The 24,134-nt window shown below is 39.9% G+C and overlaps 1 protein-coding gene across 3 annotated transcripts in view; it reads left to right on the top strand.

The window, feature by feature from the left end:
* NCOA1 (nuclear receptor coactivator 1) overlaps nucleotides 1-24,134 on the top strand; it is a 366,502-nt gene that overhangs the window by 28,310 nt on the left and 314,058 nt on the right. For all 3 annotated transcript variants that reach the window (XM_027113708.1, XM_027113710.1, XM_027113709.1), the window contains exon 2: nucleotides 3,966-4,076. The gene's annotated coding sequence lies outside the window, so the exon portion shown is untranslated. The remainder of the gene's footprint in view (nucleotides 1-3,965; nucleotides 4,077-24,134) is intronic.

The raw sequence follows: 24,134 nt of genomic DNA, 5'->3' as shown, positions 1-24,134 counted from the left end.
CTCTTGGCTGCCTTGAAGTTTCTGTTCTTGCTGTCTTTTTTCAAAGGCCAACTAAAGGCCACACCCCTGCTGGCTGCTGACTCTTACTGATCTCTGTTCCCAGGCTGCCGATTCCCAGTGTCAAATTGTGGATGTTTGTGCCAGCAATACTTCTACTTGTCACTGCTGAAGCTGCTGGCTCCAAGGCTGTCAACATTTTACACCCTACTCACCCCACACACTTGTGTTTTCCTAAATGGGAGAAATTTCTCTCAATTTGCAAAATCAGGAATCAGTATTCTCTCTTGAGTATCTGCTTTTATCTCTTATGAATACTGTGGACATGCAACTGACTTTTCTTTTTGGGGGCTGGCTTCTAGGAAAGTTCTCAGCTAAATCTACTAGAGGGTGGAGAGGATCTTATGGTTTGTATGTTTGTTTATTACTTTTAAGTGACTTTTGGACTTTGTTTTAATCTTATGTTTTCACTTGTCTTTTATTCATTCATTCAATACTGTATTTATTTTGGTAAGGTGACTAATATCCTTTTTTTGGAAATGAGAATATATAAAAAATGGAATAAATAAGTGACAAAAATTTTTAGATTAAAAAAATTTCCTCATATTAAAATCTCTTTATCTTAGGAATCAGGACTGAATGCATGGTAGCGCTCTTGATTACTGTAGCTTTATAGCAAATCTTAAGATTGAATAGTGCATTTCCTTCAAATTCTTCTATTTCAACATTGGTTTCGTCATTTTAGTTCCTTTGTCTTTCCAATAAGTTTTAGAATTGGCTTGTCTATATTTATAAAAACTTCCGCTAGAATTTTTTAAATAACACCTTTACTGAGATATAATTCACACATGATAAAATTCAACCTTTTAAAGTGTACATTTCAGTGGCTTTTTATATAGTCACAGAATTGTGTAACCATCATCACTATCTAATTCCAGAATATTTTTATCACCTGAGAAAGAAAGCCCATACCCATTAGAAGTCACTCATTCAATCAGTTGAAGACCTTAGGAAAAAAAAGCTTGAGTCCCTGGAGGAAGAGAGAATTCTGCCTTGGACTCAAGCCTACAACATCAGCTCTTCTCTGAATGTCTAGCCTGCTGGCCAGTTTTGAACTTGCCAGGCCCCACAGTCCTGTGAGCCAGTTCCTACTCTGGAGAGCCCTGACTAATACAGATTTTGAAATCATACAATATGTGCCTTTTCTGTCTGGCTTTTTCATTTAGCATAATATTTTCAAGGTTCATCCATGTTCTAGCATGAATCCATTCTTCGTTCCTTTTTATGGCTGAATAATATTCTATTGTATAGATATATCACATTTTGTTTATCCATTCACTAGTTGATGGGCATTTGGGTTGTTCCCACTTCTGTCGATTATGAATAATGATGCTGTGAACATTTGTGTACAAGTTTTTGTGGGGGTAGGTTTCAGTTCTCTTGGATTTCTCTTCAATATGTGGCCACACCATCTTACATTCCTCTCAGCATTGTATAAGTGTTCTAATTTCTCCACATCCTCGCCAAAAAGTGCCTCTCTTTTTTATTATTGCCATCAGAGGGGGTGTGAAGTGGTATCTCATTGTGATTTTTATTTGCATTTCCTTGATGGCTAGTGATGTTGAGAATTTTTCCTATTTATGTTTAGAGTCATCAGAGGACTGATTCATGCGTTCTGTCCATTTTATAGCTGCATTCAGTGGGAAAGATTGGAAATATGCTTACTTCATTTTACCTGAAAACAGAAACTTGTTAGTTTTCGATTCTTAGAACAAGAGTATCTTTACATTTTCTAATTATTATTGCTGGTGAATATAAATACAGTTGATTTTTTGATGTTCACATGATTTCCTGCAAACTTGCTAAACTCTCTTTAATTCTAGTGTTTTATCATCTACAGATAACGAAGTTTTGTTTCTGTCTTTCCAATCTTTATTTGTTTATTTACTTTACATGACTGTATTAGCTAAGAACTCCAGAACAAAAAGGTAGATTAGAAATGATGATATGACAACCCTATTTTCTTCCTGGCCAGCCCCCACCTTGAATCATCTTGTTAGCATAAACTACCTAGGGGCCCACCATGGGTCACCTTGTTAGCATAAATGTCAGGTGTGGTCCAAGGGACCCACCATGAATAACAGAGACACTTTTGCCACTTGGAAAATTCCAAGAGTGTAGAGGTTATCTCCCAGAGCTAGGACAAAGGCCAGACCTCTCTATGGAGGTCAAATTCTTTACTACACAGTGGTATGAGGATTAAATAAATAATTACATGTAAAGCTCTTAAAATATGACCTGGAACACAGTAAATTCTCAATAACTGTTAGTTACTACTATTACTATTACTGTTGTTATTAATCCTTGCCTCTTTTATTTTTGGTCTTTGACTTCTAAGAGAGCCTTGTTACCATTTTAACTTTTACTTTTGTCTATCCAACAGCCTTTGCTTTCCTAGTTTCCCTTCCTCTTACATCTCACATAAGGAGGACATTGCTTGACCGAGAGGGAAGGAAAGTGTAGAAATCAAGCTAATGTCTTTCTCCCTTCTCCCAACAATCCCTGCCTCTTCCATTCTAAACCAGCATCCTCCTTCCCTTCTTAACAGCTCTCTTTCCTTCACTCCTAAATTGGAAGATCTTGACACCGTGAACCCAAATTCTTGCATAACAATATGCTGGTACTGGTCCCCACTTTAAACAAGCTCCATCCTGTCTCCATAACTCCCCTGTATCTGCTTCATCTACCTGTTTAGACCCTCTAGGATCTGATTTTGCAATGAAAAGTTTAGAGATTATTACCAGTAGTCTCTCAACATCTTACCAATAAACAGAACACAGGAAACATTATTAACAAACTTCGCAAAATTTTCTTACTAAAGAATTCTCCTGCTAAAACTCAGGCATGCTAACTTATATATGAAGAGCAAAGCTTTAATGATGTAAGCTCATGTTAATTTTTTGAATAAACTGGTCTTACCCCTTGCCATTGCACCTGAGAAATGGTGTTTCCATATTTTTTTAACTTATGTTGCTTAACAAAATGCCTTCATTAAAAAACTGAAGGTCCCGGGCTTCCCTGGTTGACGCAGTGGTTGAGAGTCCGCCTGCCGATGCAGGGGATGCGGGTTCGTGCCCCGGTCCGGGAAGATCCTATATGCCGCAGAGCGGCTGGGCCCGTGAGCCATGGCCGCTGAGCATATGCGCCCGGAGCCTGTGCTCCGCAACGGGAGAGGCCACGACAGTGAGAGGCCCGCGTACTGCAAAAAGGAAAAAAAAAAAAATGAAGGTCCTAGTAGAGAAATCCTGTGTGACACAAACCAGTTGCATGAGATTTACCTTATCGCTAGTTCACTTACCAAATGTTCTTTTCCAAGGGGCTGGAACTTCTAGTGCATAATTCGTTTTGGTTAAGAAAATCAGAATTCTGAATTAAAATGATTCCAAGTTGAAATAGAAAATAACTGTTTTTGGTTGTTTAAACAATCATTTCAAGGATTAAGTGACATTAGAGATCATTTAATCCAACTCCTGCCTTTTAAATATAAGGCAACTATCCAAGAATAAACAAAGTTCCATGCTGTGTTTTATGTTTTGAAGCTGTCAGAACCTCTTAAAAAATTAACCACTGCAGGGGGGAGACAGCAGAGGATTTGCTTCTTCAAATGTTGGAAATCACACCATGATTTTCCTATTGTTTTGGGAACAACTACTTGGAAATATTTCAAGGAGTTCATTTTAAGTTCAATCACATCTAAAGTGATGGAATTTATTATAATTTATTAGTCACTGAATATCCATGTGCTCCCATGCATTTCCCAGCTCCCTTGTAGTTAAGTGGGTCTATGTGACTAGTTATGACAAATGAGATGTGAGTGGAAGTGACATGTGTCACTTCTGGGACAAAGTGTAGAGAAAAGAGCACTTGTTAGTTCTTGATGCCTCTCTCTTTTCCTGCCATTACAACAGTAGAAGCTAAATGTCGAGATGGTGTAACCAAAAGATGGGAATAGCCTGGATGTCAGGTGTGCTTAGAAGGGAGATGTCCAGAGGAGCCACGGTACCTGCAGCTAACTTCATGTAAGTGAAAAATAAACGTTAATGGGTTAAACCAACAAAAGTTTGGGATTATTTAATTCTGCAGCATAACTAATCTATCCTGGTTAACACATTAACAATACTATCTTACATTAGCTATGTTTTAAACTTGCCATAATTATCTGAAACATAATTTATAATCTTTGACATTCATACAGATTTGAAACCTTAATATTTGTATGTATCTCTTATTTTTAAAAATGATGGCAAACGAATTCTTATTTTTTCATGTTGAATGAGAAGAGAGCACAATAGAAGTCTATATCACCTATGATTAATATAAAACATGGTCAAATTTAATATTATTTAACATCTTGATTAAATCTGAATAATTAGGTAACCAAACAAATTTTTATTTGGTTTATAAGGTTGCAATTTGCTATATATATCAGCACAGGCTAAGCCATTTTGGAGAACAGCACAAAAGTTCTTTTAGGACTACATGATATATTTTTCCTTTAATGTTTTCCTTTAATTTCCTTAAAGAGATGGACGGGTTAATTTTAATTTGTTTCCACAAAACTGAGAGCCAAAAGTTAGGTAATTTGCTCTAAGCCATACAAATGAATGGAGAAGGTAATACCAGAACCCAGCTTTCATTGTTTCCACTCAGTATATGCTTCCTCAGAAAGATACAGGATGGTAAGTAGGAAGAGATGGAAAAGTAGAGGGTACACTTCTACTTCCAGGAATGAGGAGTTAAGTAATTTAGACAAATCCTCTGTTGAAGACAGCTAGAATGCTGAACAAGATATAACATCATCTTTCTAGAAATAGCAAATTAACAAATAGTGAGAAATTCCTAGGCTAAGGTCCTGGAGAAGAGGAAAATCCACAGAGATGTGCCTGGAAGTGGTGTCACTTTGTTCTGAGGATGTCTAGTAATACAGAACAGGGAGTTGAGAGACCTGACTGCCTTTGGGGCTAGGAAGACAAAAGTTGGAGTCCATGGCCCACCACAGTAAGGGCCCTGCACCTTGAGTTGGGACTAGAAGGACGGACACTAGAAATAAGGGTGAATTGTACTGCAGTCTGCTCTTGAGTCATCTGTGCAGCCCAGAAAATGTCAATCTGTGAAATTGGATTAGGGTAATCTTGGATTGTTTGTGCCTCCAACTGCCTAGCAGAAGCAATGAAAATTCTCTTTGGAGAAAGAGAACATCACTGCAGGCCTCAAATTTTTTTTACAAATAATTAAAAATAAAATTGTCAGGACACAGTAAAAAAGAATCAGGTATACAAGATGAAAAATGCCATGAACAAGAAAAATAAAATATAACAGACTACTAAAACAGATCCTCAAGGATTCCAGATACAGATTGTAAAGCAGCTATGCTTATCAAAGTGAAGTAGATAAAAGGGAAGCTTGAATATTTTAGTAGAAAACTGTACAGAATTTTTAAAAAGTAACACATCAGAGTTGAAAAAGAACCAAATAGAATTTCTAATGGTAAAAAATAGAGTAACCTAAATGAAATCAGCGAATGCATTTAAGGACAAATTAGATACAGTTAAGAAAGAATTAGTGTACATGAAGACAAAAGAAACCACACAGAATGAAGCACAAAGAGAAAAAACAATGGAAGAAGAAAAGCGAGCAGAATGAAAATGTCTAACTTGTTTAATTGGAGTTTTAAAAGAAGTAAAAGACAATGGGACAGAAGCAACATTTAATGAGATAATGGCTGGGAATCTTTCAGCTCTAGACCTCAACCTACGAATTCAAGAAGCCTGGTGAATCACAAGAAGACTTGTAAAAGGAAAGCCACACGTAGTCACATCATAGGGAAACCAAGAAAACCAAAGGCAAAGAGAAACTATTAAGAGCAGCTTAAGTGGCTGCTCTTAATAGCAGCAACTTAAGACAGTTGACTGTCAAAGAAGCAATAGTTAGACTGATTGCTGAATTCTTAGCAGCAGTCACTGAAGCCAAAAGATTGAGTAATGATACCTTTAATGTGCTGAGCTAAAGAGCTGCCAATGCAGAATTTTATACCTAGTGAAAATATCCCTAAAATGCTGTGTGAAAATAGCCTCAAGTCAGTAATTAAGTTTTCCCTTCTGGTACCTGCTGCAAGTACACACCTGTGTGTACTGCTCTTCTTATTCTTACTCACCTCCGACTATAAGCTCTGTGCTCTTTGTAACTCTGCAAGGAGCTGCGAGAGAGGTGAGAACAGGAGTGAGGTAGGAAGGCAAGACGGGGAGTTAGAAAGTTCTTACTTGGCTAACATTTTTGTAAGATGGCTTCACATCCTCTAGGGCCAGTAAATGTTTGAAAACTGGCTCTCCCACAGGCAGTTTTCAGAATTCCTCATAAATATTGAGTTGTCCATATTTTTCTTACTGCTTTGTAAGTTTTTTATACATTCTGGATACAAGCCTCTTTTCAATAATATATGGTTCAAATATAATTCCCCATTCTGTGGCTTACCTTTCCATTCTCTTAATGGTGTCTTTTGGTAAGTAGAAGTTATTACTTTTAACAAAGCTTAATTTATCGTTCTTTTCCTTCTGGTGAGTGGATATTTTCTTATTTGCAAAGAAGTTCCCCTTTGTCTCTTTTAATAGCAAGGCCAACCCTTTTTCCTCAGTAGCATAAAACCCAAATTTAACTGTGTGATGTTGAACAGAACTTGGTAGCCTAACCAACAGCCATTTCCCATTTCTTCCCTGCTTACAAAACAGAATTGATGGGAGAAGAGATTAGGGGAAACGTGTACCCTAAAAACATAGGTTGTTTGGTCAAAGCACCCCATACCTGCCCCACTGAATCATAATTCTGGGACTGGAGTTTGGATGTGTGCAATTTTAAAAAGTTCCCCCAGATGTTTTGGTTGTATCTTAATAAAGATTACAAAGAAAAATAAAAACCCTCAAGTTTCAGGAATGTGATGGAAGGAAGGAGAGAATTTCATGCAGGGGTTGGAAAATAGACAGTCCAGGGAGGATAAAGATTAAGAAGGGCACAAACTTCCAGCTCTAAGATGAATAAGTTCTGAGGATCTAATGTACAGTGTGGTGACTATAATTAACGGTACAGTATTATACACTTGAAAGTTGTTGAGAGTGGATCTTAAATGTTCTCACCACACACACAAAAAGATAATTATGTGAGGGAATGGTGGTGTTAACTAACCTTATTGTGGTAATCATTTTGCAATATATACATGTATTAAATCATCACGTTGTACACCTTAAATTTTCTTGTTATATGTCAATAGTATCTCAATATAAAGCTGGGGGAAAAAAATGCAAGGCATATGCAAAAACTGACAAGAAAGATATGGGCTACAAATATACCAATGGTACCAAGGAATTCAAATTTTAATTTTGTAGGCATTTATACAAGAATGAGGATTCTAAAAAATACATGGAGATTCTTTGCACGTTTGCAGAAAAATTATCTAATTTAAAAAAGATTAAGAAAAATGTGTTGGATTTAGTTTGAATCTTCAGTCATTAGTAAACTAAGAACACTTTTAGTATAGAGGTGTGATATAGAATTTGGGTTACATGATGTTAAAGATAGGGAATAAGGAGTCAGAAAGCAAAGAACAGGTATATATTAAATATTTAAGCAGAGAAGATGGTAATAAAATGTTTTGCAGAGTCGTACACAAAACATTTTTCAGTTTTAAGATTTGAGATCCAGGGGAATTCCCTGGCGGTCTAGTGGTTAGGACCTGGGCCCTTTGGTTTGGGAACTAAGATTCTGCAGGATGTGTGACATGTGGCGCAGCCAAAAAAAAAAAGAAAAAAAAAAAAAGGCTTGAGATCCAAGACCATTAAAATCCTTGAATCTTAGAGCTGAGAGGAACCTTAAAGGTCATCTAGTCGAATTCCGTTTGATACTTAAGTTTTCTTTACAAAGTCCTGTCATTCTGTCTATACTCAAGCTCTTTTGTCGGGGAGGTCTGCAGTATCTCCGCATGGCTTTGAGTGAGGGTTTTTCCTTGTCCACTTTCGTCCTCAAAGTTTACTGATTGTCATATTTGAAACAGGAGGACAGGTGTCAGCTGTGACGGAATGTCATCTCAGTAATTTATTTAATAGCTTTCCAAAGGAAATGATAAAAAAAAGGGTCTGGCTTGAATTTTATTTTCCAAGGGCGAACACTGGATCAAACTTAAATAAATAGGTCAGTGTAAGAAATAGTGGTTCGTCAAGAATGAAGTTTTGAAGGTCAGTCCTTTGTTTTATTTATTTATTTATTTAGTCCTTTGTTTTAGTCTTTGTGAGGAAAATTTAACTGTGTGGTATTTATTATGGCAATCCCGAGTCAGAAATTTGAGGAGGAGCCATATCATTTAGGAATGACTTTGGCTGAAAGAAACAGAATATCCGACTAAAACTGCTCAAAGCACATGACCCATAATATGCCACTTAAGAAAACGTGTGAAAGCAGGTGATGACTGGGGTGCTCAGCAGCTGGATGACGGTCGGGCACAAGGGCTGTTCCCTTGTCCTGCCCGTTCTGGCCACCAGATGGCGCAGCTGCTCTACACAGTGTATCCTCAGAGCGCCGAGTCCCAAGCAGGAAGGAAGGAGACAAGCAAAAGGGCTTTCTCTTTCTCTTAAGTCTCCCTAAGCAGGAAGAAACATTGAGGCTCCCAGCAAACGTCTTGGGCCTGAATTTGACCTCATGTCCATCGCTAGACTCACAAAAGGGAAGTGAGAGTGACATGATTTGCTTAGGCTCTGAAAATGGGCACATCATTGCCCAATCGAAATAGGGCTTTTATTTTATGTATGTAATTATTATTATTATTATTAAGCCAGAAAGAAGTGGGCAATAGCTGCTGGGTAGGCTACTAATAGCCTTGCCAGAGGAGCTCAGGAGAAATTGTACACACTAAGTCCACCTGGCCCTGTGCCAAGGCAGGATAATGCCTCTTCAGAAACTAGTAAAATGTTTTTCTTCCTCTGATAATTATTCATTCTCTTCAGTGACTTAGAAAAACTTTTTGGACTACATTTCTTGCCATTAAGTACTTGAAGAATATAGAAACGGACTGTAAAACTATTTTTAAAAGTCACTCTGCTTCTAACCCAAACTTCTTACTCTAGCTGTTAGCACTACACGAGTTGTACAAATCACCTCCAGTTTACATATTATAGAAGAGCCTTACATGGAAAAGAATAAATCATTTTCAAATTAGACATTCCATCTAGAACTGAGTAGCTGATTCCCAGCATTGTCTTTTATTTCTGACATGCTTTTACATGAGAGTAATCTTTTACTTGCAGTAATTCTCAGGATAAAATTTTCTTCTCAAAGCTCATTTTACGAAGTGTTTTTTGTTTTTTTTAAGAATAAAGCAATTATTCTTGAGTCTTGAAATTGCACATCAAGTCCAGGAACATGAATTATTCTTTGTTTTTGAAATTGCATATCAAGTCCAGAAACACTGACTTTTTAATTTAAAATATTAATGTCAAGTGATGGCTGTAAACATCTCGTATTTTCACCCTCATTCTCTCGGTGTGCCTCTCTTTCTCGGTAGATCCTCATTCCTACTGGATTTCCATTGCACGCCAATTATCTAGGCTACTGCTGTTTACTGACAGCTGTTCTCTGCCCACCATGCAGCCACCCTTCTGCTGGTAACTGGACTCTCATTCCCATCTGTGGAAATCCCTGCCTCCCCAGTGTGGTTGCTTTGGCTGTGGCTTCACCCCTGGCTCAGGCACAGAGCTTGTGATCTAAATCAATCCAAATATTGCATTCCCCTGGCCAGACTGATTCAGAATCAATGAGAAGTAATGATACTTTTGCTGGGACTTCTGGGAGAGAGATTCATTCTCTGTCCTGCTAGATTTTTATGTTTAATGCAAGGCTCAGAGTTGCTGTAGCCATCTTGACATCTTAAGGGGGAACCCTGTGAGAACTGACCTGTGAAGAGAGAGAGAGCTGAGAGAGAGTGAGAGGCACTCTGGTGATACTTTTCAGCCTTCAATCCAAGACAGCAGCGTAGAAGCAAGCCCTATTCCTGGACTGTTCAGTTACATAATCAAGTAAGTTCCTGTTTTGTTTAAGCCAGTATTTGGATCAGATCTTTTCTCACTTGCTGTCAAAAGAGATCTAACCTGCTATCAAAAGCTATACAAATGTTCAGAATCTCTTATGACCAAGAAGTGTCCTCAGATACTGAACATGTCATAAAAATTAATATGGAAAATACTTGTTAGGGAATAAATGCACTTATAACTTGTTATGTCTAATATTTTTGCTGTCTTTTCTCCAAATAATAGTGTTCACTCATCATACAATACAATATAGAAGAATTTGAATTAGTATTCTCCATTTTACATAATATATTCTTTCTTTTTTTGTTGTTGTTTTCTATAAATTTATGTATTTATTTAATTTTGGCTGCGTTGAGTCTTCTTTGCTGCATGCGGGCTTTCTCTAGTTGCGGTGAGCCGGGGCTACTCTTCGTTGCAATGCGCAGGCTTCTCATTGCGGTGGCTTCTCTTGTTGCAGAGCACGGGCTCTAGAGTGCAGGCTCAGTAGTTGTGGCGCATGGGCTTAGTTGCTCCGCGGCATGTGGCATCTTCCCGGACCAGGGCTCGAGCCCGTGGTCCCAGCATTGGCAGGCGGATTCTTAACCACGGCGCCACGGGGGAAGTCCCTCATTCTCTTTAAAGGCAATATAGAATTTCTTGTGAGGCAACTGACATTAACTGTTTTCATTAAAAAAATTAAGGTATAACTTATGTACAGCAAATTTTACCCTTTTTAGTATACGGTTCTGCAAGTTTTGACTAACACATATCTTCCTTTGTCATTTTGTTAGATACTGCCAAGTAGCCCTTTTGAGAAAGTTGTGTAGATATGTGTACCTGCTTTTCTACAGTCTTGTCAATTCAGATGTGTCATCAAACTTTTTGATCTTTATCCATCTGTAGGTGAAAGTGGTATTACATTATCATTTAAACTTTTATTTCTCGTATTATGATGAAGCTTTTCATTTGTATAAGATTCATTTAGATGTCCTTTCCTGGGAATGATCCAAACCTTTTCTTTTTCGGTCCATTTTTCTACTGTGGGTTGGTCTTCTTATTCACATCAAGTAAGCACTCTTGATATATTAAGAAATTAGTCCTTGTTTGGTATATAAGTTACAAAACTTTGGGGAACGATGTTCACAGAAACATCACACAAGAACTACACCCCTCAACACACACACACACAACAAACACTTAAACCTTTGTCAACCACTGGGAGTGCACTGTATAAACAAAATTCTCCTCCAGGAGAACTAAACTTCCAAAATTAGGTTTTGGCTCAGGAGATTGTCATGCTTTGCAAAGGAATCAGAGATGTATTGTCTGGAAACAAAAGTAAAATGCACGTGTCTGTGCAATTAACTGTATAGTCTTTGAACAATCTACAAGGATTAAGAGTAAATTTTTAAAAAAATATTTATTTATTTATTTGGCTGTGCCAAATAGTTGAGGCACTTGAGATCTTTGTTGCAGCACGCGTGCGGGATCTAGTTCCCTGACCAGGGATTGAACCCGGGCCCCCTGCATTGGGAGTGCGGAGGCTTAACCACTGGACCACCAGGGAAGTCCCAAGAGTAAATGTTTTATTATCTATAATATAACTGACCTGGGTCTCTCTAATTAATATATGAGAATATCCATCAGTTAATTTCAAGCACATGGAAAAATATAAAGTCACTTCTGGGTGCTTCCTGCCTTATCTTTCCAAAACTATCACATCATACTAAAATGAAGAATACATTCACAGTTTCAGTGATCTGATCTCCAAACCACACATGTAATATTCAGTAGAGATCTCTATATTTCAGGATGTAATGGAGAAGAGGTGGGATGTAAGAAAATTAAAAATTACTTTATTTTCACATGGCATGGAGAAATAAAATGTGTTATTTGGCCCCCAATACAGCAGAAGACAGCTTGTGAACTAAAAATGAGGGCACAGAAAACTTTACTTGATTTATTTGGATAAATAAATTTATAGAATGTTTAGGAGAGAACCTCCAGGAAGAGGGAGATGGAAATAGGGGGAGAAGAGTGACTCAATATGCCTTCTTACATATGGGACAATGGACATAAGGGTATAATGAAGTCATCCATTATGAGCTTGTACCAGGTGAGTACTGGTCACTGCCTTTGATTTTTTTTTTTTTTTTTTTTAGAGCAGAGAAAGATTTATTGCAGGGCCATGCAAGGAGATGGGTGGCTCATGCCCCAAAATACTCTGAACTACCTGAAATGTTTCAGCAAAGAATTTTTTTTTTAACATCTTTTTTAGAGTATAATTGCTTTACAATGGTGAGTTAGTTTCTGCTGTATAACAAAGTGAATCAGCTATACATACACATATATCCCCATGTCTCCTCCCTCTTGCGTCTCCCTCCCACCCTCCCTATCCCACCCCTCTAGGTGGTCACAAAGTACCGAGCTGATCTCTCTGTGCTATGCAGCTGCTTCCCACTAGCTATGTTTTACATTTGGTAGTGTATATATGTCCGTGCCACTCTCTCACTTCGTCCCAGCTTATCCTTCCCCCTCCCCGTGTCCTCAAGTCCATTCTCTATGTCTGCGTCTGCGTTTTTTTAGATTCCATATATATGTGTTACCATACGGTATTTGTTTTTCTCTTTCTGACTTACTTCACTCTGTGTGACAGACTCTAGGTTCATCCACTGCCTTTGATTTTAATTTGCATATTGATATTAAACATTTTGTGTACTCTGTCATTATACATGACTTTTTTTCAAACATGGATAATTGGTAGAAGTCATACATATTGGCAGCCTTTTAATTCTCTCTCTTTCACACCAATCCTTTTGTGTAACCAGCTCACTGAACAAGCAGGACTTGTACTTTGTGACCATAGAAGCAACTTATTTTTATTTCCTACTCTCTTTTTAAAGCTCTCTGTGGGAGGGAAGCCCTTGCCTTCCCCTCTGGGTGGAGATTCCAGCACTTGCATCACATTCTGCTCACTTTCAGGTAATAAGAATCCTTATGGTGGCTTTAAGTCCCAAACACAACCTCAACCTAGTAATTAAAGCTTATCCCTTACTTCAGCTGCGGCCTGTTGCGGGTGAGAGTCTGTGATCCAGGAAAGGTGAGAGGGGGAAACAGCGTCTCTTGCTCACGTGCCTCTCCCCAGCTGGACACTGTCTGTGAGGAGCCAAGAGCAGGCATGGGAGCAAGGAGCGAAGTGAGCGGTAAGAAAGTGCCTTGCTTCCTGGTGGATGCTGGCTGGCTTCCCTTCTCCGGGCCTAGTGATGCCCACTCTCATGGGCAGTTTTCTATGTCCTTCATGCATTCTACTCCTGGGCCTTCACTGACCCATCCTGTGACCTGAGAAGCGCCCTTTCTTTTTTTTTTTTTTTTTTTTGCTGTACGCGGGCCTCTCACTGTTGGGGCCTCTCCCGTTGCGGAGCACAGGCTCCGGACGCGCAGGCTCAGCGGCCATGGCTCACAGGCCCAACCGCTCCGCGGCATGTGGGATCTTCCCGGACCAGGGCACGAACCCGTGTCCCCTGCATCGGCAGGCGGACTCTCAGCCACTGCGCCACCAGGGAAGCCCGTGCCCTTTCTTTTGATTGGTTGCATCTGCCCTCTTCTTGGCACCGCTCCTGCCAGTCTGCTTTCTACCTATGTCCCCTCACACCACAAAGCTGCCCTCGAGGGCAGGACCCACTGAAATGACGTCTGGACAGCAGGAGAGGTCCTGCTCATGCTGTGGGTGTGGGCAGCCCCTGTGTCACCTTTAGCTTTCTCAGTCACGGGCCCCTGTAAGCAACCCTACTTGGAGTGGGTCTCCAGGGCATCCTATGAAGCTCCCTTACCTTTGAGGGGAAGGTTTCAAAGCTCCCTTCAGAGGAACCCTCCTCCCAAAGTTCTTCCTCTCTCCTCTCTCAACACGGTAGGGCCTCAGTGTGGGTTCCTTGTCTAACCTGTTCTTGGCACCTGCTTTGAAGTTCCCACATGGCCTCACACCTCACTTTGGAATCTGAAATCTATCAAAACTAGGTGCATGAGTCAAACCTCCCATTTACACATCCTGTCATGTTGTTTTCTCTTTCTTCTGAAGGAAATTCCTTTTACTTGTAGAGTTATTGCTAGCAAAACTTTCTCCCTGCCAGAGGGCATCACTCAAATTGGTGAAATGGCCTTTATTATCTCATGTCCCTGGGAGGCCCCTCAGCTGTCTTTGTCTCTATTTAGGTCACCTGTTTTTGATTAGGCAACATATGTGCATGGTATAAAATTCAAAAGGCACAAAAGGGAGGAGCAATAAAAGCAGGTTTCTCCTCAACCCTGATCACTTGGATTCCTTATCCCTCCCTCCAAAAGTAACAACTATTTTGAGATCTGGAGTATGTTTCCAGAAGTATCGATACAGGTACAAGTACATGTGTCTATGAAACCTTTTGCTTATAAAGGTAGCATGTAACACACTTTTCTGTACTCTGTTCTTTCCACTTAATATATATTATAGATCATTACATACCAGCACATATAAAGCTATTTCTTTCTTTGTAATGTCTACATTAAATTTCAAGGGGTATAACATAATTTGCTTCACCAGTTCCATAGTTATAAAGATTCAGATTTATCTTTGTTGACTGATTTAAATAACCCATTTACGTAATGGTTTGAGCATGGGCTCTGGAACCAGGCTGTCTGTATTTATGTTTCAGCTCAACCACTTACTTTCTGTGTGGCCCGAGGCATTCTACTTAACCTCTCTGTGCTTCAGTTGCTGCATCTCTAAAATGGGTGTAAAAATAATATTTACCTCTTAGAGCTGTGACGATTAAATGAGTTAATACATGTAAAGAGCTTATAACCATGCTTAGCACACTAAGCGCTTAATTAATATACGTTAGTGTTTATTGTTACTGGATAAAATTGCTCTGTGCCCTCCTGCTGTTCCTAAGCCTGGTTTCGATTTGTAGAGGGACAGAACTGTTGTTTCTCCCCTGTGGTGTTGCGGGGAGGGACTGTGATTCAGACATGCTATCTGGTACTTGCTGACCTCAGGGGTGCCTGGGTGCTCTTTGCTACTTTGTTCTCACAGATGAAGTCTGGGGTCTAGGACTTGTGGCCTGGTTCTCTCAGCCAGGTGAGGCCTTATGGTACTTCCTGGGCCATTCACCTTCCCTCCTGGCCCTAAAACCCATCTGAGGTCTGGCTGCTTCTCCAGTTTAGCCCAGTCCAGGCAGTTTGCTCTGTATTCTCTCAATTCAGAGCCATGGCTTTCTTACTTTGGTGATCCCCTCTGACAAGCTTCACTCTCAGCTTCTGTCAAGAGTCTTCAGTAAGTTTCTGGGCAGGAGCCTTCTTCTTTGTTTTTTGTGTTATGCTCTAATCTAATGAATGCACCTCTCCAAATTCTCCGTCGTCTCTTGGTTGGCTAAAGGTTGTCCTGTAGTACTTTCTTCCAGAAAGGAACAACAGTTCACCCTTGAACAACATGGGTTCAAATTGAGAGTTCACTCACACATGGATTTTTTTCAATAAATATGTTGGAAAATTTTTTGGAGATTTGTGACAAATGGTAAAAGCTCACAGATGAATTGTGGAGCCTAGAAATATCAAAAAACATTAAGAAAAAGTTAGGTATGTCACGAATGCATAAAGTATTATGTAGGTACTAGTCCATTTTATCACTCACTACCAAAAAATAAACAAATCTATTATAAAAAGTTAAAATTTATCAAAACTTATGCAAATAAACACTGCGCCATTCGCAGCTGAGTGAAATGTAAACAAAAGTAAAGATCGGTATTAAGGCATAATTGCATACAATCAACTGTGGTACATACTGTACTGCTGTAGTAATTTCGTAGCCACCTCCTGTTGCTATCGTGCTGAGCTCACATAAAATGCCGGGTGACACATTTTCTCCGCATGAGCAGTTGGTGGCTCCAGTAAATTGCACGTCGTAGTAAAAAGTGATCTCCTGCAGGTCTCGCATATTTTTCTTCGTGTTTACTTCAATACTGCAACCTTGAATAACACATGGGAATCACACAAAGTGCCACTACCGATGCTGGAAGTGCTCCCAAGAAACAGAGAAAAGGCATGACGATACAAGAAAAAGTTAAATTGCTTGATATGTACCGTAGATGGAGGTCTGCAGCTGTGGTTGCAGCCATTTCAAGATAAATGAACCCAGCGTTAAGGGCCATTTAAACAAGAAAAGGAAACTCGTGAAGCCGCTGTTGCTGCAGCTACACCAGCAGGGGCGAAAACCTTGCACTTTTTTGCGAAATACCTTTTTACCTGGCCTTGAAGATGCAGTTTTATGTGGTGCACGATTGCTATAAGAAAGGCATACCTATAGACTCTAATATAATTCAAGGAAAAGCAAGGTCATGCTATGACAACTTAAAGCAAAAGGAAGGTGAAGCATCTAAAGCTGGAGAATTTAATGCCAGCAAAGGATGGTTTGATAATTTTAGAAAGAGGTTTGGCTTTCAAAACGTCAAGATAACAAGAGAAGCAGCTTCTGCTGACCAAGTGGCATCAGACAAGTTCCCAGACACCATTAAGAAAACCACTGATGAGAAAGGGTATCTGCCTGTACAGGTTTTTAATGCAGATGAAAGTTCCCTATTCTGGAAAAAAAAAAAAATGCCGTGAAGGGCATTTGTTAGTAAGGAAGAGAAGCAAGCACCAGGATTTAAGGCTGGAAGGGATAGGCTCACTCTGCTGTTCTGTGCAAATGCAGTCGGGTTTACAATCAGGACTGCCTGTATCTATAAATCTGCTAACCCCCAAGCCTTGAAGGGAAGAGATAAACACCAGCTGCCAATCTTTTGATTGTACAAGAAGGCCTGGACAATAAGAACCCTTTTTCTGGATTGGTTCCATCAAAGTCAGGAAGCACCTTTCCAGTAAGCCTTTTAAAGTTCTTTTGATATTGTACAATGTCCCTGGCCACCCAGAACCCCGTGAGTTCAACACCAAAGGTGAGCTGTTTGAGTGGTTTACTTGCCCCCAAACACAACGTCTCTAATTTAGCCTGTAGGTCGGGGATCATAAAGACCTTTAAGGCTCATTACACACAATACTCTTTGGAAAGGATCGTCAACCCTATGGAAGAGAACTCCAGTAGAGAGAACATCATGAATGTCTGGTAGGATTACACCATGAAGATGCCATCGTTGTTAGAGAAAAAGCTGTGAAAGCCATCAAGCCCCAGATAATAAATTCCTGCTGGAGAAAACTGTGTCCAGATGCCGTGTGTGACTTCACTGGATTTATGACAGAGCCAATCAACGGAGTCAAGAAAGAGATTGTGGATAGGGCAAAAAAGGTTGGGGGAGGGAGTGAAGGATTTCAGGACATAGATCTTGGAGAAATTTAAGATATAATAGACATCATACCGGACGAATTAACAGAAGATGACTTGATGGGTATGAGTTCTTTGGAACAAGTGCCAGACGATGAGGAAGAAGATGTAGAAGAAGCAGTGCCAGAAAACAAACGGACCTTAGACAATCTGGCAGAAGGATTTTGATTATTCAAGACTGGTTTTGACTTCTTTTATGACGTGGACCCTTCTATGATATGGGCACTGAAACTAAAGCAAATGCTGGAAGAATGACTGGTACCGTATAGAAACATTTTAAGAGAAATGAAGAAGGAATAAGTCAGGCAGAAATCATGATGTCTTTCTGTAAAGTTACACTGAATATGCCTGTCTCTCCTGCTGCCCCTTCCATCTTCTCCACCTCTTGCACCTCTGCCACCCCTGAGACAGCAAGTCCAACCCCTCCTCTTCCTCCTCTTCCTCAGGCTGCTCAACATGAAGATGGCAAGAATAAAGACGTTGGACTTCCCTGGTGGTGCAGTGGTTAAGAATCCACCTGCCAATGCAGGGCACACGGGTTCAAGCCCTTGTCCGGGAAGATCCCACATGCCGCGGAGCAACTAAGCCCGTGCACAACAACTACTGAGCCTGCACTCTAGAGCCTGCGAGCCACAACTACTGAGCCCTCGCGCCACAACTACTGAAGCCCATGCACCTAGAGCCCGTGCTCCGCAACAAGAGAAGCAGCCACCTCGATGAGAAGCCTGCGCACCACAACGAAGAGTAGCCCCCTTGAGAACTAGAGAAAGCCCACATGCAGCAATGAAGCCCACAACTAGAGAAAGCCCACATGCAGCAATGAAGCAGCAATGAAGCAATGCAGCAATGCAGCATTGAAGCAATGAAGAACACAGCCAAAATTAAATAAATAAATTAATTTTAAAAAAAGAAAAAAGAATGAAGACCTTTATGATGATCCACTTTCACTTAATGAATAGTAAACAGTCATCATGCTGTACCTTTAATAAACTTATCTGCTGTGTATGTATGTGAGTGTGTTTGTGTGAAAATCTAATAATTGTATGGCAAGAACTGTATGAGACATTTTTGTGTCATCATCATCATTATCATCACCTAAGTATTCATCGTGTAGAACATTGTGTGCAAGACTTGGATTGAAGTGGAGATTCTATCCCTACCTAGGCATAAGGTGAGTGATATTTAATATAAACTTAATAATGTGTTAGTTTTCTTACTGTTTTATAACTTTACCTTAAAAGAATTACGTTACAGTTTAGTGCGCCTCTCTTGTAATTGGAAGAACAGTATCAGCCGATCATCGTAGTGTTTTGTATCATGCAAAACAATATTGATGTAGGCACTGACAGACAATTCATCTTGTAAACATGATGTAAACTTACAGTATTGATAAATACAGTACAGTACTGTAGATATATGTTCTCTCTTTTTTTTTTTTAATCGGGGGATAGTTGCTTCACAATGTTGTGCTAGTTTCTGTTGTACAGCAAAGTGAATCAGCCATATGTATACGCATATCCCCTCCTTTCTGGATTTCCCTCCCATCAAGGTCACTGCAGAGCATCGAGTAGAGTTACCCATGCTATACAGAAGGCTCTTACTACTTATCTGTTCCATACATAGCAGTGTATACATGTCAGTCCCAATCTCCCAATTCATCCCACCTCCCTTCCCCCACTTGGGGTCCATACGTTTGTTCTCTATGTCAGTGTCTCTAGTTCTGCTTTGCAGATAGGCTCATCTGTACCATTTTTCTAGATTCCACATATATGCGTTAATATATGATATTTGTTTTTCTCTTTCTGACTTACTTCACTCTGTCTCTAGGTGCATCCACATCTCTACAAATGACCCAATTTCATTCCTTTTAATGGCTGAGTAATATTCCACTGTGTATATGTACCATATCTTCTTTACCCGTTCATCTTTCAGTGGACATTTAGGTTGCTTCCATGTCCTGGCTATTGTAAATAGTTTGTAATAAACATTGGGGTGCATGTGTCTTTTTGAATTATGGTTTTCTCAGGGTCTTCCTTATGTTTTTAGTAATAACATTTTCTTTTCTCTAACTTACTTTTTTGTAAGAATACAGCATATAATACATATAACATACAAAATATATGTTAATCAACTTTGTTATCAGTAAGGCTTCTGGTCAACAGTAGGCTATTTGTAGTTAAATTTGGGAGGATTTAAAAGTTATATGCAGATTTTTGACTGCACATGGGTCAGTGCCCCAAACCCCTGTGTTATTCAAGGGACAATTGTATATTCCCTGACTTTTGGCATGTTTGACAATATTTGTCTGTTGCGTTTATATTAAATATGCTGAGTATGAAAATCTTGGATCACACTCCTTTCTTTATAAGGATTGCCTCACTGTGTTCTGTTGTTGAATGTGACTATGGAGAAGTCTAAAGCTCATCTGAAACTTTTTCCCTTTATAGATTAGTTGATAATTTTGCATGAATGCTCAAAGTATTTTTTTTTCTTTATCATTAAAGACCAGTAACTTTATTGGTACATATTCTTTTGTTTGTTTGTTTGTTTGTTTGTTTGTTTTGCGGTACGCGTGCCTCTCACTGTTGTGGCCTCTCCCATTATGGAGCACAGGCTCCAGGTGCGCAGGCTCAGCGGCCATGGCTCACGGGCCCAGCCGCTCTGCGGCATGTGGCATCTTCCCGGACCAGGGCACGAACCTGTGTCCCCTGCATCGGCAGGCGGACTCTCAACCACTGCGCCACCAGGGAAGCCCCCCTAGGGAAGCCCCCCTAGGGAAGCCCCCCTAGAGGTTATTTTTTCTTTAGTTCCTCGAGTTTATGGAGATTGGTTATGATTTTCACTGGCTTTGTGGCAAGATTTTTCTGCTGTTATTCTTTATCTGCTAGTCATTTTTCCCTCTTGATTTCCTTCTTTTTTCTTGTATTTTTGTAAAGCGCTGTGCTCTTCCCCTTTTGATTATTTCCCACCTTTAGTAAGGGCACTTTTTCCTGCAGGGCTGATACACTACCCATTTCCAAAGGACAACATCCATATTGTATTCTCTCCAGGGGGCGCCGTTCACACAGAATATGATATGAATAGTGTCTTCTGAGACACCTCTGCTGAGACGACCTATCTGCTGAAATTCTTGTGGCGAAGGGACCAGAGCAGAGTGCCAAACCTCTCCCCGAGCCCCCATGATATCAGCAGGGTTTGTATGTGTGCTTGTGTGAGCTGGTCTAGCTTTTCCTCCTCTTCAGAGAAGGTTAGCAACTGCAGGGCAGCTTATTACTGACAGCCATTCTTCTACCTGACATCACCATGGTGGGTCTGTTAACCTTCTTTCCTCACCTGCTGCCCCTGCCCTCTGTGGTCTCCAAAAGGGTCCGAGGAAACTTCAACAGCTGACCTGCACCAATTCTTGTTCTAAGCAAGTATTGTTGGTTTTGCACCTCAGGAATCCACTTATGTTTGAGCTGAGTTCTGCCAGCTCTGCAATATGCAATTTCCCTGCCTGAATCTCCTTTCTCAGGTTGGATTATCACCATAGAAAACAGCCTTTCTTCATATATATTAAGGTTCATGGTGAAAGCGGCTTAGCCATTTCATCAAAGATGAAGTTGCTTATTCTCCTTACTGCTTTCAGGTGATTTAAAAAATTTTGCTGTCACAAACAGTGCTGCAATGTATATAATTCAGTTTGTATATATGCAAGTGTATCTGTAGAACAAAGCTCTAAGATTGGAATATGGGTTAAAAGGGTATGTGCATTTATCATTTGAACAATACCTAGAGGTTGTACCAATTCATACTCCCATCAGTAAGCATGCCCATTTCCCCAGATCGTTGTCAACACCATGGACTATCATACATTTTGGTCTATGCCATTCTAGGAGGTACAAAATGGAGTCTTAGTATATTTTGAAATAACATTTTCTCTTTTTGTATATCTAAGAATCACTTGTCTTAGTGTTACCTTTGTACTTCCTTTTCTACAAAATGTCTATCCATTTTATTAGCCCATTTGCCTATTGAGGGTTGGTCTTATTGATTTGGAACTCTTTATATTATATATATATTATATAATATATATTATATTATATTATATAATTATATAATATATATAATATATATAATATATAATAATAATAATATTATATAATATATATAATATATTAAGGAAATAAGCCCTTTGTGATACGAGGTGCAAATATTCCCCCAGTTTGTCATTGGATTTTGCTTAGAGTAACTGTTGCTTTATTGATTTTTTTTTTATTCACGAAGCTGCAGTTATGGATCTCTTCTGTGATGACTTATGGGGTTTTTACATCCTGAGAAATGATCTTCACTGTAATGTAAGGTGCGTCCTTTTGTGGTCACCACCCATGGTGAAACAGGGCTTAGAAACATGATGAAATAGGGTCAACATCATGCAGTATGGCTTAAAGATCAGATTTTATTGAAGAAACCTACACGCCAGGGGTCAGCAAGAAGAGATGAGGTGAGTAGTCCTCTATCTTCTCATCATCCTGTGGAGAGACATACCAGGACCTGGGTAATCAGCTGGACACAGAGTAGGTTTGAGTTTCAGTGGAAGGATCCCTCATCCTCCCCCCAGTGCTCTTCCTTCCTACTGTGCTAGCATCTTGTTTGTGGGGCGGATAATGAGACTACCGGGCACCAAGAAGTCTAGATTTGGTATTTAGGATTATGACTATCCACAGGGATTATTTAGGAAAGCTAGCTGCCCCAAACTTGGAGACTTTGGGGCCAGCAGGAAGTTGTATAATAAACATTGAGAAGGATAATTATGCTGATATTTCCTAATCTTTTATAGCCAGGGGGTCAAAAGATTTCATTTAAACTGATAAGTCAGATAAAGCAGTAGGATACACTAAATAGCACAAAGGAAAACCCTAAGACTGATTCTAAAATTGGGCCGAGTTCCTGGTTTCAATGATAAAATCCATACTCACTAGTTTAGGCAGAAAGGGATTTATTAAGTAGCTCATCTAAGCATTGGAAAGGCTGGAAGAAACGGGCTTTAGGCTAACGTTGTAGTAACAACTCTTAGAACTACATTGCAGAACTAGCCTGGTGAGATAGCTGCTGCCACTTTTTGTCCTCAACCATACCCAGCAAGGCACTTCCTCGAAACCACGAGCTGCTGCCTCCAGCTGCAGAAATGTCCGCCCAAGCACAGAATGCTCTTCCCCCAGATAGCTGTGTGGTTCCCTCCCTCGGACAGCCCCCAGTTGGCTTCTACTCCTGGGTTTGAAGTTTGCAGATTAAATTTGGCCCCGGGCCCTGAGAGCCTTAATAATGGCCTTGGGCATGGAGACTCAGTATAAATCTGTTCGTGTCCTCAGCTTTCATCTTTCATTACCCATTGCTGCTCACATGCCCCAGGGATAAATCCCGGCTTCAGTACTCTTCTTCTTTTGAAGCAACTGGGTGGTTTCTTTCCCCAGGAACTAAGAGAACCATTTGCTGAAGGGAGAAGAGTGCCTTCCACCTAGTTGTGTACAGAGTAGACATGGATCAAGTGCAAATTCCATCTCAGAATCAAAAGGGAGATTTTAAGAGTATCTTGTGCTGGACTCTCTGTAATTGCCTTTAGGGAATTAATACATTTCAAGGCTAGTGTCCACAGTAAGCCTTTGAAATCATTTATTATTTAATAGATTCAAAATTTTTTTGACATGTGGGACAGGCTTTGGATACCAGTCAGGTCAAAAAGTGGGTCCCCAGTTCATTGGTGATGTCATTCCATTTCACACGGACTCGCTGGTGTGTTCTTTCTTTCCGAGTCTGCACACCACATTCATGCACTCTACGGGGAGATTATTTTTAGTCATCAAATTCCTTGACAAGCTGGTGATGAATTTCTGCTAGAAAAAAATTTTTTTGCATTAAAAATATCAAATCACAGCATGAATTTCATCTGGGAACCACATGTCTAGGAAAGTAATTATTTCAAACCCAAGGGCATAACCGACCACAGCTAAAATGGATCCAGTTTATGGTTCTGCCATACTTGCTCATAAAGCATTGTACTCCCAACAAAATCACAGTGCTACACACTGGGTACTGGCCACTGGCCTTGTAACTTTCTTCTTTACTGACTTGGATATTTGAGACCTGAACTTCAAGGGAGTTTGTAGTCTCTGGAAATGGAGAACAGGGACCAGCTAAAATGATCAACTTTGAGGGATTCTGAGAGCATGACATGCATACGCAAGACAACAGTACTACAGAAAGTTCTCGAAAATCTGCTACCTGTATTAGGGTTGACTGTGGTTCTGAGAGGAAATTTGATTATAAGTTCCTTCTAGGAAAGGAAGGAGTGTATCCCTAGCACATACCTGCTTGGTAGGTGCTTTGATAATGAACGGAAATAAAACCTTGACCTCATGAAGGAAAACAGCAGTGTCTCCTGTAGCTGCCATTCAATAAATAATCATTGAATGAGGGGCAATGAAGGGTAATTATACCCCTTAGGGAGTAATTCAGCTAAACTTTGCATCTGTGCTTGTGCACAACCATGTGGGTAAGGGCAAGCTTCCTCAGAAAGACATTTTCCCAGTGGAAAAAGACTTAGAACTGAATTAGAAGATTTGGATCTTAATCCTGAGACTTACTATCTATTTGACCTTGAGTACCTCACCATATGTCTCTGAGACTCACTGTGTTCTATATAAATC

Source organism: Aethalodelphis obliquidens, unplaced genomic scaffold, assembly GCF_003676395.1.
Source record: "Aethalodelphis obliquidens isolate GAN/ISIS:26980383/991018 unplaced genomic scaffold, ASM367639v1 scaffold12, whole genome shotgun sequence".
Taxonomy (NCBI): Eukaryota; Metazoa; Chordata; class Mammalia; order Artiodactyla; family Delphinidae; genus Aethalodelphis; species Aethalodelphis obliquidens.
This window is presented reverse-complemented; position numbering and strand designations above follow the sequence as displayed.